This window comes from Schistocerca piceifrons, chromosome 2, assembly GCF_021461385.2.
Source record: "Schistocerca piceifrons isolate TAMUIC-IGC-003096 chromosome 2, iqSchPice1.1, whole genome shotgun sequence".
NCBI lineage: Eukaryota > Metazoa > Arthropoda > Insecta > Orthoptera > Acrididae > Schistocerca > Schistocerca piceifrons.
The window spans coordinates 335117919-335133438 of NC_060139.1; positions in this window are offsets into that span (position 1 = coordinate 335117919).

The following is a 15520-nucleotide window of genomic DNA, read 5'->3' on the forward strand; positions in this document are numbered from 1 at the left end:
TTTTTATTGTCATTCTTATAAAAGCCATACCTCAAAATCTAATCGTGCAATTAAACTGAAAATTTTATTGTAGTGTTCTGAGAAGGTTATAAGACCACTGAACTACAGTTATTAATTTATGGTACAAATTGTATCATTAACAGAGTTTTTAATTTTCACATCCAAAATTAACTACTTTTTCTACATACAATCATCTAAAGATCAGAACACAATTACAGGATATCGTATTTTTTAGTTCCAGGGAGACAGCAACACGTTGTCAACAGTTCCTGAAAATTTCATATCATTAGCGCACCTACTTTTTGAGAAAAGACTTCTAATATTGTAAAAAATGTAAAACAGAGAAACAGAGGTTCAAAAATTTTCTTCTCATACTTCTGCATACAATAAACTTATCTCAATTTTAAAATCCTCCATACTGATACACCTCATCCTCCAGGTTTCTCGTCTCTCCTCTTCGAATCTGCCTGGCCTGTATTTGCACGCAAGACATTGATCTGTTAGCTTTCTTCACCCTGCTCTCGTCGTTGTTATAAAATGCTTTTGTTGTAAACACACCAGGTTCTATACCAACTCTCTTCAGCACTTCAGTTCTGCCATTATTTGCGTTACTTTAACATAAAACTTCAACTCGACAGAATGTCCTTTTTGAGCATCTAATCCAATGAGGCTTTCATTTGCATTTTGTGTCTTTCCGTGAAGATACATCCTCAATAAATCAGGGTTTGCAAGAAACTTGAATATGGGCTTGATTGCATTCATTATAGGTTCTGGTAAAGACTGTTCGTGTGAATACGTCTCATTTCTGTTGCTGAACCAACACCAGTCGTCTTTCAGACAAAGATTTTGCATTGATGTTTGGCCAGCGGATAGTTCGTGGAAAAAAATTGCCCACACAGCACGCCTTGTTGTTGTTGTGGTCTTCAGTCCTGAGACTGGTTTGCTGCAGCTCTCCATGCTACTCTATCCTGTGCAAGCTTCTTCATCTCCCAGTACCTACTGCAACCTACATCCTTCTGAATCTGCTTAGTGTATTGATCTCTTGGTCTCCCTCTACGATTTTTACCCTCCAAGCTGTCCTCCAATACTAAATTGGTGATCCCTTGATGCCTCAGAACATGTCCTATCAACCGATCCCTTTTCTGGTCAAGTTGTGCCACAAACTTCTCTTCTCCCCAATCCTATTCAGTACTTCCTCATTAGTTATGTGATCTACCCATCTAATCTTAAGCATTCTTCTGTAGCACCACATTTCGAAAGCTTCTATTCTCTTCTTGTCCAAACTATTTATCGTCCATGTTTCACTTCCATACATGGCTACACTCCACACAAATACTTTAGAAACGACTTCCTGACACTTAAATCTATACTGGATGTTAACAAATTTCTCTTCTTCAGAAACGCTTTCCTTGCCATTGCCAGTCTACATTTTATATCCTCTCTACTTCGACCATCATCAGTTATTTTGCTCCCCAAATAGCAAAACTCCTTTACTACTTTAAGTGTCTCATTTCCTAATCTAATTCATTCAGCATCACCCGACTTAATTCGACTACATTCCATTATCCTTGTTTTGCTTTTGTTGATATTCATCTTATACCCTACTTTCAAGACACTGTCCATTCCGTTCAACTGCTCTTCCAAGTCCTTTGTTGTCTCTGACAGAATTACAATGTCATCGTCGAACCTCAAAGTTTTTATTTCTTCTCCATGGATTTTAATACCTACTCCGAATTTTTCTTTTGTTTCCTTCACTGCTTGCTCAATATACAGTTTGAATAACATCGGGGAGAGGCTACAACCTTGTCTCACTCTCTTCCCAACCACTGCTTCCCTTTCATGTCACTCGACTCTTATAACTGCCATCTGGTTTCTATAAAAATTGTAAATAATTTTTCGCTCCCTGTATTTTACCCCTGCCGCCTTCAGAATTTGAAAGAGAGTATTCCAGTCAACATTTTCAAAAGCTTTCTCTAAGTTTACAAATGCTAAAATAAATGGAAATGTCGTGTGGCTAGGGCCTCCCGTCGGGTAGACCGTTCGTATGGTGCAGGTCTTTCGATTTGACGCCACTTCGGCTACCTGCGCGTCGATGGGGATGAAATGATGATGATTAGGACAAGACAACACCCAGTCCCTGAGCGGAGAAAATTTCCTACCCAGCCGGGAATCTAACCCGGGCCCTTAGGATTGACAGTCTGTCACGCTGACCACTCAGCTACCGGGGCGGACTACAAATGCTACAAACGTAGGTTTGCCTTTCCTTAATCTAGCTTCTAAGATAAGTCGTAGGGTAAGTATTGCCTCACGTGTTCCAACATTTCTACGGAATCCAAACTGATCTTCCCCGAGGTCGGCTTCTACTAGTTTTTCCATTCGTCTGTAAAGAATTCGCGTTAGTATTTTGCAGCCGTGACTTATTAAACTGATAGTTCGGTAATTTTCATATCTGTCAACACCTGCTTTCTTCGGGATTGGAATTATTATATTCTTCTTGAAGTCTGAGGGTATTTCGCCTGTCTCATACATCTTGCTCATCAGATGGTAGAGATTTGTCAGGACTGGCTCTCCCAAGGCTGTCAGTAGTTCTAATGGAATGTTGTCTACTCCCGGGGCCTTGTTTCGACTCAGGTCTTTCAGTGCTCTGTCAAACTCTTCACGCAGTATCATATCTCCCATTTCATCTTCATCTACATCCTATTCCATTTCCATAATATTGTCCTCAAGTACATCGCCCTTGTATAGACCCTCTATATACTCCTTCCACCTTTCTGCTTTCCCTTCTTTGCTTAGAACTAGGTTTCCATCTGAGTTCTTGATATTCATACAAGTGGTTCTCTTTTCTCCAAAGGTCTCTTTAATTTTCCTGTAGGTAGTATCTATCTTAGCCCTAGTGAGATAAGCCTCTACATCCTTACATTTGTCCTCTAGCCATCCCTGCTTAGCCATTTTGCACTTCCTGTCGATCTCATTTTTGAGACGTTTGTATTCCTTTTTGCCTGCTTCATTTACTGCATTTTTATATTTTCTCCTTTCATCAATTAAATTCAATATTTCTTCGGTTACCCAAGGATTTCTAGTAGCCCTCGTCTTTTTACCTACTTGATCCTCTGCTGCCTTCACTACTTCATCCCTCAAAGGTACCCCTTCTTCTTCTACTGTATTTCTTTCCCTCCTCCTTGTCATTTGTTCCCTTATGCTCTCCCTGAAACTCTGTACAACCTCTGGTTCTTTCAGTTTATCCCATTTCCTTAAATTACAACCTTTTTGTACTTTCTTCAGTTTTAATCTACCGTTCATAACCAATAGATTGTGGTCAGAGACCACATCTGCCCCTGGAAATGTCTTACAATTTAAAAGCTGGTTCCTAAATCTCTGTCTTACCATTATATAATCTATCTGAAACCTATCAGTATATCCAGGCTTCTTCCACGTATACAACCTTCTTTTGTGATTTTTGAACCAAGTGTTAGCTATGATTAAGTTATGCTCTGTGCAAAATTCCACCAGACGGCTTCCTCTTTCATTTCTTAGCCCCAATCCATATTCGCCTACTACGTTTCCTTCTCTCCCTTTTCCTACTGACGAATTTCAGTCACCCATGACTATTAAATTTTCTTCTCCCTTCACTATCTGAATAATTTCTTTTATTTCATCATACATTTCTTCAATTTATTCGTCATCTGCAGAGCTAGTCGGCATATAAACTTGTATTACTGTGGTAGGCGTAGGCTTCGTGTTTATCTTGGTCACTATAATACATTCACTATGCTGTTTGTAGTAGCTTACCCGCACTCCTATTTTTTTTATTCATTATTAAACCTACTCCTGCAGTACCCCTATTTGATTTTGTGTTTATAACCCTGTAGTCACCTGACCAGAAGTCTTGTTCCTCCTGCCACCGAACTTCACTAATTCCCACTATATCTAACTTTAACCTATCCATTTCCCTTTTTAAATTTTCTGACCTAACTGCCCGATTAAGGGATCTGACATTCCACGCTCCGATCCGTAGAACGCCAGTTTTCTTTCTCCTGATAATGACATCCTCTTGAGTAGTCCCCGCCCAGAGATCCGAATGGGGGACTATTTTACCTCCGGAATATTTTACCCAAGAGGACGCCATCATCATTTAACCATACAGTAAAGCTGCATGCCCTCGGGAAAAATTACGGCTGTAGTTTCCCCTTGCTTTCAGCCGTTCGCAGTACCAGCACAGCAAGGCCGTTTTGGTTAGTGTTACAAGGCCAGATCAGTCAATCATCCAGACTGTTGCCCCTGCAACTACTGAAAAGGCTGCTGCCCCTCTTCAGGAACCACACGTTCGTCTGGACTCTCAACAGATACCCCTCCGTTGTGGTTGCACCTACGGTACGGCTAGCTGTATCGCTGAGGCACGCAAGTCGCCCCACCAACGACAAGGTGGGGGGGGGGGGGGGGGGGGCAGCACGCCTTATTGCCTCTAAATTACATGTGTTTTTCGTGATAGCTGCCCCATGAAATAACTGAAGACAATCAGTTTCTTTCAGAGTAAGCCTGCCTTTTCCTCCTAGTGGTTTTCCATCCTCAAGTATTTCACATTTCTTCTCTTTCAGCAAGCGACGAAACCTACCACCAAGTTTCTTTTGGATGTGGCCAACACATTCCAGCTGTTCTATTGTTGTATTGTACGGATTTTTATCTGTTACAACTTTCAATGAAGAGTAGTCCCCATCACCAAGGTATTTAGTATATCTAACAACATACTGGTCCTCAGATCTGGAGAACATCCTCACAACTGCAGCAGCCTCCATGCCCCCACTTGAGCCACTATAACTTTTAGAGCCTGCTACTGCATGCTTTTCTTGTCACAGTGTCTTACTGTTTTCATTGTTGGGCATTTTCCTAGATGCACGCTGGTGGCAATATTTAGACATAATTTCTACATCTAAAACTTTACCTGAGTCAATACCAATAACAGAGGTCTGCGACATAAAAATTGTTTCAAATTTATTAAGTGATTTTTATAGTGTTTTCAACGCTGGTTTAGGGAAAAATAGTGAAAAAATTCCATCACATACATTTATTTCACAAACTGCTTGTCTAGTTTTAGCTTTTGCCGATATTTCAGCACTCTAGCGAGTTTGAATTTTGGTTTTTAGGATCTCCATAAACTGTTATTTAGCCGTTTTTATACTAGATCTACGTAAAATAGTAATTAGGAGAAACCAGCAGTATTTTCATGTCAGTGCCTATCTGTCACGCTGCCCCTTTCCCCACCATCACCAAGAAGTGAGCTTCTGCTATTGTCGTTCAGTTCACAGTACCTCTTCACTCTGTGCTGTTCACGTGTTGTTACTAGTGCTTTAAAGTAGTGACTGTTTTCTTGTGTTGTGAAGATGAGCGGAGTGTACTCTATACCACCCCGTCTTCTTCCCTGCCCCTCCTGGTGGCTCGTCTGCGGTGGACGGGCGGAACGGGCTGCAGTTCCGCAGCGTCGTCGGCTCACCCGGTTGTGACAGCCGATGCACAGGGCCTAGGCCCCGCACGATCTCGACGACGCCTCACTGATGTGGTCAGCATTGGCGGCGAGCGAGTCGCCGCGATGTTTGCTTAATCCTGGGTTGAAGGTTAGCATGTCGATCACCGAGCTGAGCGCTACGCAGCGACCCAGTACACATCTAACTGCAAGTCTAACTGCGAGTGCCTTGTTGCTGTCAAAGCTGGCGTGTTTAAAGGAAGGACGAGCGACGTCCTGACGTCATGCTCGTTTGTAATGACCGCATTCGTTCCACTTATACTGCTGATTCAACTGTCGTACTCGCCCCTTAGGTGTTCTTGCGACAGAGTTACGTGTTGTTACGACAGACTAACGCGAAGTTGTGAAATGCAATACAGCTGACGCTATACCTCTGTCTTGTACTCTACAAAAGTCTCCGTCTAACACAAACCCGCGTGCTAAGCAATTCTCTCTCGCCTGTTGTCTGTAACCAGTTCATTGCCCCTGCGTGACGACACATTCCGATATATGCGCAATCCTCTTAGCTCTTGGCCAACGTACTGCCTCTGGCTCTCGGCATAGGCAACGAAACTTTGACAATATTCCACGTTTCCAACTCTTTACTGTTCTACGACACTACACATCCCCCTCCTTTAAGAAAATTCGTCCCGAATTTTATAATTGTGGACTTACTGGTTGTGCTCGCCATACTTCCTTATACTCTACAGGTATCTTATAACTACTCCTTCAACCCTGTCAAACTTTTCTTATCCGCTAATAATCTATTTACGCTTAATACTGATTCCAATCTTATCATTGGTTATCTGTTTATATTACGTTCCACTATTCCTGATCCATTCCATAGGTATTTGATATACGGTTGTTATTTCAGAATGAGACATCTTTTTCCGTATACAAAAGTAAGTTGCACAAATACACTAGAACTAAGATTATGATAGTTGTTGATACACCAAATATAATTGTGTTTTGCTTACGTTTCTCCCGATATTGCTGCACATGCTGCAGTAGTTGATTAACTGAGATCTGCTCTTTTTCTGAGATAATCAGGCTATCTAAAGATTGTAGCAATGTGGGGTCCCAGGACTCGTTAATAAACGTTCTGGCGAGGCAATGTGTGTGGCGGTTCCTCTGGATAATACAAGATAGGCTGTGTCAGGTTAATCATTGTTGTACCCGTGAAAGTAGCTGGTAGGTGAAAATGCTTCCCCACTATTCCACATCTAGTGCCATTAATCAGTAACCCACTGCACTGCAATTCAAGTTTTGATATATCTGTCAATCTACCATTTCTGTAACAAGTGGCAACTACGGTCTCTAGTTCGAACACAGAGTAAATCCAATGTTCCCCAACTTTCTGAAATTTCGGTCTCGGAAGTAACACCTTCTTTTCGCATTCTGAAGTTCCCATATTCCCCAAGAACAATTGCATCTCACACGAATGATTGTAGGTTGCCACCTCCTTTGCTGGACAAATAAAGACACTTCCCCTGAAACAGTCTGTCAAATCTTCCGTTACTTGTTGCAGCTGCCTTCTCAGCTTTTCGTACGAGAGCTTCAATTCCTGATACTCGTTCCGCATGTCTTGAAACAACCCCTCCTTCTCCTATCCTATCCTGTAGCGTCCGTACATCATTCCTCACTCCCCATATATTATACGTGAACACAATTGTCCACCTGCGGCTTGACAATACCACATCTAATTGTCTTGCAAACAAAATTCCCTTATCTAGTGGTTGCACCTGCACCACCTCTCCTCTGCAACAGTGTAGCAGTACCAGACTGACGAAACGTTTCCCGGGCCACATCCTGGCACGGCACCTGAAGGAAAAGGAAGCCATGTCCATCGCTCCCTTCCTTACCACGTCTAAAATACACAAATGACAAGTAAAAACTACACATACCCTATTACCTAATAACAATAAATACAACTTGTTCCTCCCCGAGGCCACTTAATCTGCCTATCCCTAGACCCAAGTGCATAAGGAACGTTCCTCTGCTGTTCTTTTAGCTTCGGTACCCTCAGACCCTTTGTTACTGCTGGAGGAATCCTTGGAAACCCATCCCCTGCGCCCTTAAACGGCTTAATCCTACTCACATGAACTACTGACGACTTGGTTGGTAACTGCAACTTTACGTTCACTGGAGACACTATTTCATTTACCTGATACGGTCCAGAATATTTCGTCAAAAACTTCTTCGTTTTACCCTTCGGAACATAAGGATTAGCCAACAATACCCATTGACCAATTCTGCTTTGCAGCAGTTTACCTTTACCTGTTCTTTGCCCAATACTCTCTTGTTTCTCCAAAGCTTTAGTATTAGCACGCCGTACCCTTTGCCAAATCTCTCTCAATTTCTTGGCGACATTCTTCACTGACTCATTCTGTGAACTTACCTTAGGTTTGAGCACATCAAATGGTGATGGTATTTTCCGACCATAAATTACCTCATACGGAGAGAGCCCCGTTCCTGTATGAACTTTCGCGTTATATGCGCTTGTCAACAGATTTAAATACACGTCCCAATACGTGTGTTCTGAATTTACATAATGACTAATCATCTTAACTAACGTCCTATGAACCCGTTCTGTTCGTCCATTCGACTGAGGATGAAATGGGCTTGTCCGCAATTTCTTAACTTTCAATAAACGATATAACTGCTTTATCAGCTCCGACATAAAGTTACTACCCTGATCTGTAATTATAGTATCAGGCACACCATACTTCAGCAACCAGTTATTTACTAAGGCTTGCGCAACAGTGCTTGCCTTCTGATCTGGAATAGCTACCATTACCAGGTATCGGGAAAAATGATCTAAAATTGTTAATACGTATCGATTACCCGCTTGGGTCTTGTTAAATGCTCCGATTACGTCTAATCCTATGAATGCGAACGGACGATCCGCTTCAGGTAGTCTCTGCAACTGAATTTTCTGCTGACTTAAATCTGCTCTCTGCGCACACGGTATACAATTTTGCACATACTGCTCTACATCATTGCGACGTGTCTTCCACCAAAACCTTTCAGCTACCCGTCTGGGGATCAGTCGTTATTTTACCACCATGACCCGACAATACATGGTCGTGCGCTTGTTTCAACACTTCTTCCCTCAGCGACCCCGGTACTACGACGCGTAGTCCGCACTTCGTCTTCCTGCAAAGCAACCCATACTGCATTTCAAACTGCGGTTGCGTTCGGAACAATTGACACTCTCTGTCAGTGGCTTGCGCCTTTATCCACTCCTTCTCACTTATGCCCACAACTTGTACAGCTGCTATTTTTCTACTAAGTGCATCTGCATTCGTATGTTTTACCCCTGGTTTGTGAATTATCTCCTAGTCAAATTCACTTAGTTTCAGTGCCCATCTCGTTAAACGACTCGAAGGATCTTTCAACCCCAACAACCACTTCAGTGATGCATGGTCTGTAAACACCTTGAACTTACGCCCATATAAATAACAGCGAAAATACGAGAAGCCGTAAATCACTGCTACCATTTATTTCTCTGTAGTTGAATAATTCACCTCAGGGAGTCACACCTAGTGATACGTGGCTGGCGACCACGGGGCCCCGAGCTGAGTCCTGGCATTGCTTCCACTTACTTATGCCAGGGTCCTCACTCTTATCTTTCCTATCTGGCCACCCTCGGCCAGCTCTTGTTCTTTTCCGACCCTGACGCTATTAGGTTTCGAGGGCTAGGGGTCTTTCATTTTCCAACCTATACTTCTCATGCAGCGTCTGACCCGGAGCGGGCGGCTGCAAAAGGCGTCTGTATCCCATGTTAGGGGCGGCCTCCAGAACTGCGGAAGGCAAGGGAATACCACCGCAGATTATCTTCCCTGCATAATGCAGTCTTCATTTTATGCACAAAAAATGGCTTCCTCTCATGTTAAATCAGTGTCCGGAGGTAAAATAGTCCCCCATTCGGATCTCCGGGGGGGACAACTTGAAAGGAGGCAAAAAATCAAAACGAGAATTGGTACCTGGAATGTCAGAACTCTGCTACAAGCAGGAAAACTAGAAAACCTTAAAAGAGAGATGGAAAAGAATCATATGGACCTCGTAGGAGTTGCTGAAGTAAGATGGAATGGACATGGAGAGTTGCAGTCAGATGAATATGTATTCTACTACTCAGGAGGAGAAGTAAAAGGAATTAATGGAGTAGGAATGATTATGACAAAGGAATTGGCTAAATGTGTGGAATATGTAGACTATGCAAATGACCGGGTTATTGGTGTAAGGCTGAAAGGAGCACAAAAAGATTTACTGATTGTCCAGGTGTATATGCCAACTTCAGAACATGATGACCAAATTGTAGAGGAAACGTACAATGTAATAGACGAAAATAAAAAATGCTGCAAAATAGTAATGGGAGACTGGAACGCCATTGTGGGAGAAGGGAAAGAGGGAAACATAGTAGGCAGTCATGGTCTTGGAAACAGAAATGACGGAGGTGAATGGTTAATTGACTTCTGCAGGGAAAGGCAGCTGATAGTGGCAAACACATGGTTCAAGAACCATAAGAGGAGGCTCTACACTTGGAAATCACCAGGGGATAAATATAGAAACCAAATCGATTTTATACTGGTAGAAGAAAGGTACAGGAATGGAATCAAGAAGGTGCACACATTACCAGGTGCAGATATTAATAGTGACCACAACTTACTTATGGCAGAAATAGAAATAAGAATGAAAAAACTGAAAAAGGCGACAATGGTGAAGAAATGGGATCTAGAGAAGATAAGGTCCAACAAAGAACAAATTACAGAAATGCTGTCTCGGGACTTTCTAAACACATTACGAGACAAAGAAGCACCTGATAATGCCAACGAGTACTGGAATATGCTGAAAGAAGGAATCATTAAAGCAGGACAGCAAAATATAGCATATGTAAAAGGGAAAAGGTCAAAAAAACCATGGGTCACACAAGAAATGATTTCCAAGATGGAGGAGAGAAGAAAATTGAAAAACAAGAACACTGAAGATGCAAGAAAGATATACCGAAGGTTAAATAACGAACTGCGAAGAGAAACAGAGCAGGCTAGGAAAAAATGGCTAAAAGAGGAATGTGATGAAATTGAAGAACTGGACAGGAAAGGAAGATACGACTTACTATACAACAGAGTAAAGACTATGACATGGGAACAAAACAGAGCAGGAAGTGCTACTATGGAAATTTTGAGTAAAGACGAAGAGGTAGTGTATAAAGATCGTGACGATGTCCTCCAGAGATGGGAAGAATATATAAAAGAGCTATATGACACAAATAGCAAACCAGAAACTCTGGAACTTGAATCACACAACAGTGTAAGTGATGAAGAGAAAGGACCGACCATCATAATGGAAGAAGTAAAGTCTGCTATTGCTGCAATGAAAAATGGCAAAGCAGTAGGTACAGATACAATACCGGGAGAAATACTAATATGCTTGAACCACAATGGAATAAGAGAAATATTGAGGTTATGTAATAAAATATATGACAGTGGTGAATGGCCTGAGGACTTTTTGACAACAGTAATGATTCCATTGCCGAAAAAACAAGGAACCAAGAAATGCAGCGAGCACAGGACAATCAGCCTCATTTCACATGCAGCCAAAGTGATGTTAAGAATAATTAATAAAAGACTTGAAAAAGTAATAGAGGAGAATCTCGGCGAGGAGCAGTTTGGCTTTAGACGGAATACGGGCACCAGAGATGCAATAGGGCTCCTACGAATCTTAGGAGAAAGGTTTATTGAAAAAGGAAGAGACCTATATATGTGCTTCATCGATTTAGAAAAGGCATTTGACAATGTGGTTTGGGACAAGCTGGCGACTATTATGAGGGAAAAGAGAGTGGACTGGAAAACCAGAAGACTTATAAACTCATTGTACCTTAATCAAAAAGTTTCAGTTAAAGTGAGAGGAGAAAGTACAAACTGGATCAGACTAGGGAAAGGAGTAAGACAAGGATGCTGTTTATCACCTACTCTTTCCAACCTGTACTTGGAAAATATGATTGACCAATGCTCATTAGATGACAAAGGAGTAGAAATTGGAGGAAGAAGAGTAGGGTGCTTGAGATTTGCTGATGACATGGTCCTTCTAGCCACAGGGGAAAAAGAATTACAGGATTTGGTGGACACCATTGCAACTAACGGAAAAAAATATGGAATGAAAATTAACACAAATAAAACAAAAGTATTGGCAATAGGAGGAAATAAGGAACTAAAAATTGTGCTGAATGGAGAAAAACTAGAGCAGGTGCAAAATTTTAAGTATCTTGGAAGCAGGATAGACACCGACTGGAAGTGCACCACAGAAATTAAAACAAGGATAGCAATGGCAAAAGAGGCGTTTTATAAGAAAAGGAGAATCTTCTGCAGCGGTATGGACAGAGAACTCAGAAAGAGACTCATAAAATGTCTTGTATGGAGTGTTCTTCTATATGGCGCTGAAACATGGACTATGAGGAAAAAAGACAGAGAAAGGCTGGAGGCTTTTGAGATCTGGACATGGCGGAAGATGGAAGGAATAAGTTGGATGGACAGAGTAAAAAATGAAGAGGTACTGAGAAGAGTGGGAGAGAAAAGGCAGTTACTAGATGTAATAAAGAGAAGAAAAAGAAATTGGATTGGGCATATATTAAGAAAGAATGACGGACTGATAAAAACAGTTTTAGAAGGATATGTAGAAGGGAAAAGGAAGCGAGGAAGGAAGAGATTCCAGATACTGGATGACATGATGGACGGTACAACATACAGCAGCCTTAAGAAGGAAGCAATAGATCGCAGAAAATGGAGAGGCAAAGGACCTGCTAATATAGCAGATAACTGATGATGATGAGTTGAATAATTCTTCTCTGCCTTATTCAGTTGCCTGGAAGCATAAGCCACTGGATGTTCCTGTCCATTAACCCTCTGAGAAAGAATACAACCTACAGCAATATTACTAGCATCACAAGATACATCTATATCTACCTCTGCATCCATACCCCGCAAGCCACCTGACGGTGTGTGGTGGAGGGTATCCTGAGTACCTCTATCGGTTCTCCCTTCTATTCCAGTCTCGTATTGTTCGTGGAAAGAAGGTTTGTCGCTATGCTTCTGTGTGGGCTCTAATCTCTCTGATTTTATCCTCATGGTCTCCTCGCGAGATATACGTAGGAGGGAGCAATATACTGCTTGACTCTTCGGCGAAGGTATGTTCTCGAAACTTCTCGAACTCTTGTTCAAAATCAGGAAGTATCAACACTGGGTCCGATGTTAGTATCTGTTTGAGCTTCTCAAATGCCTCCTGACACTGTGCTGTCCATTCAAACTTAATACCTTTCTTTAAAAATCTCGTTAATGGATGTGCAATTTCCGCGAACCCCTTTACATATCGTCTGTAGTAATTACATAAACCGACATATTTCTGAACTTGTTTAGTGGTCTGTGGTACTGGAAAAACACCCACAGCCGACGTTAGACGAGGATCCGTTCTTACCCCATCCTGACTGATAATATGCGCAAGATAAGTCACTTGCGTCTGAGCAAACTGACATTTCTCGACATTAAACATAAGATTTGCCGCTCTTAGCCTACTAAATACTTCGTTCAGTCGTTCCACATGCTCTTCTATATTACGCGAAAAAGTAACAATATCATCGAGGTATACTATAGCAATCTTCGGTTTCAGTCCCCGAAGCACACCATCTAACAGACGCTGGAAAGTAGCAGGAGCGTTTTTAACCCAAATGGCATTCTGCAATACTTAAAGTGACAAAGGCCTGTTGTAACGGCCGTCTTCGGTCTATCCCCGGGACTTCTATCTGATGGTACCCACTCTTTAGATCTAGTGTCGAAAAATATTTACACCGACCTAGGTTATCCAATGTTTCCGTGATGTTCGGTATTGGATACGCATCTGTTACAATTCGTGCGTTCAAAAAACGATAGTCACAACAAAACCTTTACTTTTTAGTACCGTCCAATGACTTCTTAGGAACTATCACCATGTTGGCAGACCAAGGGCTTTCACTGTTCTCTATAATACCGTCCCTTAGCTGTTGATTAATAAATTCTTCCACTAGTGGTTGTAGGTGTTTCGCTATCCTGTATGGTTTTCTATAGACCGGCGGACTATCGCCAGTCGGTATACGGTGCTGTGTAATAGGAGTTGCTGGTAATGGACCTTCTGAATTAAACAAATCTAAATACTCTAATAACAAAGCTTCCATAGCTTTCCGATCACCATTCTCCAAATGACGAATCTTATCACGTAGTACAGATGCCTGGACGGTTTGCTTGACGTTAGAATCACCTTGGGATTCACCTATATCCTCATCGTCGAGAATTTCCAAACTCGCTACCACTAAACCCTTTGGGAGATCCACTTCATCTGCCCCAAAATTATCTACACTGACCGGAATCATCAGTTCCCCATTTATATCCTTTACGCGCGCAACGCTCCTCCTAATAAAACAATGCATTTCATGCAAGGCTTCATTGCTCTGCATTGGCTCCACCACACATAGTCTCTGCTGTGGTACATCGGTACCTACTGACAACAAAACTAACTTCCCTGTACCCGAAGGCACTTTTACATGCGTAATCATCTTTAATGCCCTTGTACGCGGTTCAATTGGTGACATCTTAGCAACGGATGCACCTCGCGACGTAAAAACATTTACAGCTGTTGTACCCATTGAAAACAAGTTTCCACTAAGTTCAACTATGCTGTGAAAGACTAATTTTGGCATGGTGTTTATCGAGGAAGTCCAGTCCGAGAATCACAGAATACCCTTGTCCCACAGTTGGCAACACTTCCATTTGCTCCCCGAACTCTACAGTTCCGATCTTAAAAACGAGCTGTGTTGTACCCAATGATTGTAACTCATTATTCCCTACTCCACGTAATCTATACCTAGGAGTATCTAGTCTTCTCCTACCCACGAGGTCTAGACTAGCAACAGACACATGTGCCCTTGTATCAATCAAAAACTTACATCTGTTATTCCTTACAACACCCATCAAGCAACAATCCGTCTGTGTACTAGTTTTCACCGTACTTCTGCTTACCGGGAATGTCTTTCGACGGACGAAACACTCCCGTTCCCGCTTAACGCTTTTTTCTGTTAATTCCCGTTACCATGCTGCTTACTACAACACTCATTCGCCTTGTGACCGTAGCTTTTACAAGCATAGCACTGCGGCTGTCTGCATTGAGCCTTCGCGTGACATTTCCTCCAACAACGGTGACATTTCCTCTCCGACGCAAAGAAGCGTTTATCATTGCGAACCCTTGTTGCAATGTCTATCTCCTGCAGATGCGTTGCAATACGCAGTGCTGCAGCTATATCCCCGGGATTCTCCATCCTAACCCTACGAGAAAATTCTGCAGGAATTCCCCTGAGGAATACATCGAGGGCTCTGTTTTCTGCCTCTCGTAGTAATACACGATTCGCATCAGGATTACCCGATAATTCACAGGTCTTCGAATTAATTTTCCGTATCCTATCTGAAAAAGACTCCACTGTCTCATTGACCTTCTGTGTCAAATTAGCATACTTCTCCCTAAAAAATCTTACACTATTCTGCTTACGATATCTTTGTCGTAACCCATCTGCCAATTCTTCAAACGTGCTCGCCTTACTAAGCGTCTCATGGTACATAACGAACGTCTTGGCTTCCCCTACAAGTCGCAAATTTGCCATACGTAACGTAGTTACGTCCGACCAATTGCTCATTGCAGCTGTTGCCAAAACATCGTTAATGAACGCTGTGACATCCTCTGTTTTACCCGAGAAAGGCGTGATCAGGTTAGCTACTGAAAGGTATATTGCAAGGTTGGACATTGCTACTGACTTGCACTCACTTGAACCCGTTTGCGACTTTTGCCCCGAACGCAAGGTCTCCATATCCGTTATTAATTCTACATGACGTAACTTATGCTGCGCATTCGCTACCAACAATTTTGCGACTTGCTCCGTCAGAGCAGCTATACTCACTGCAGTACTAACGGATCTTGTTTCCGGCATGATTTGTGCAAATTACCAAC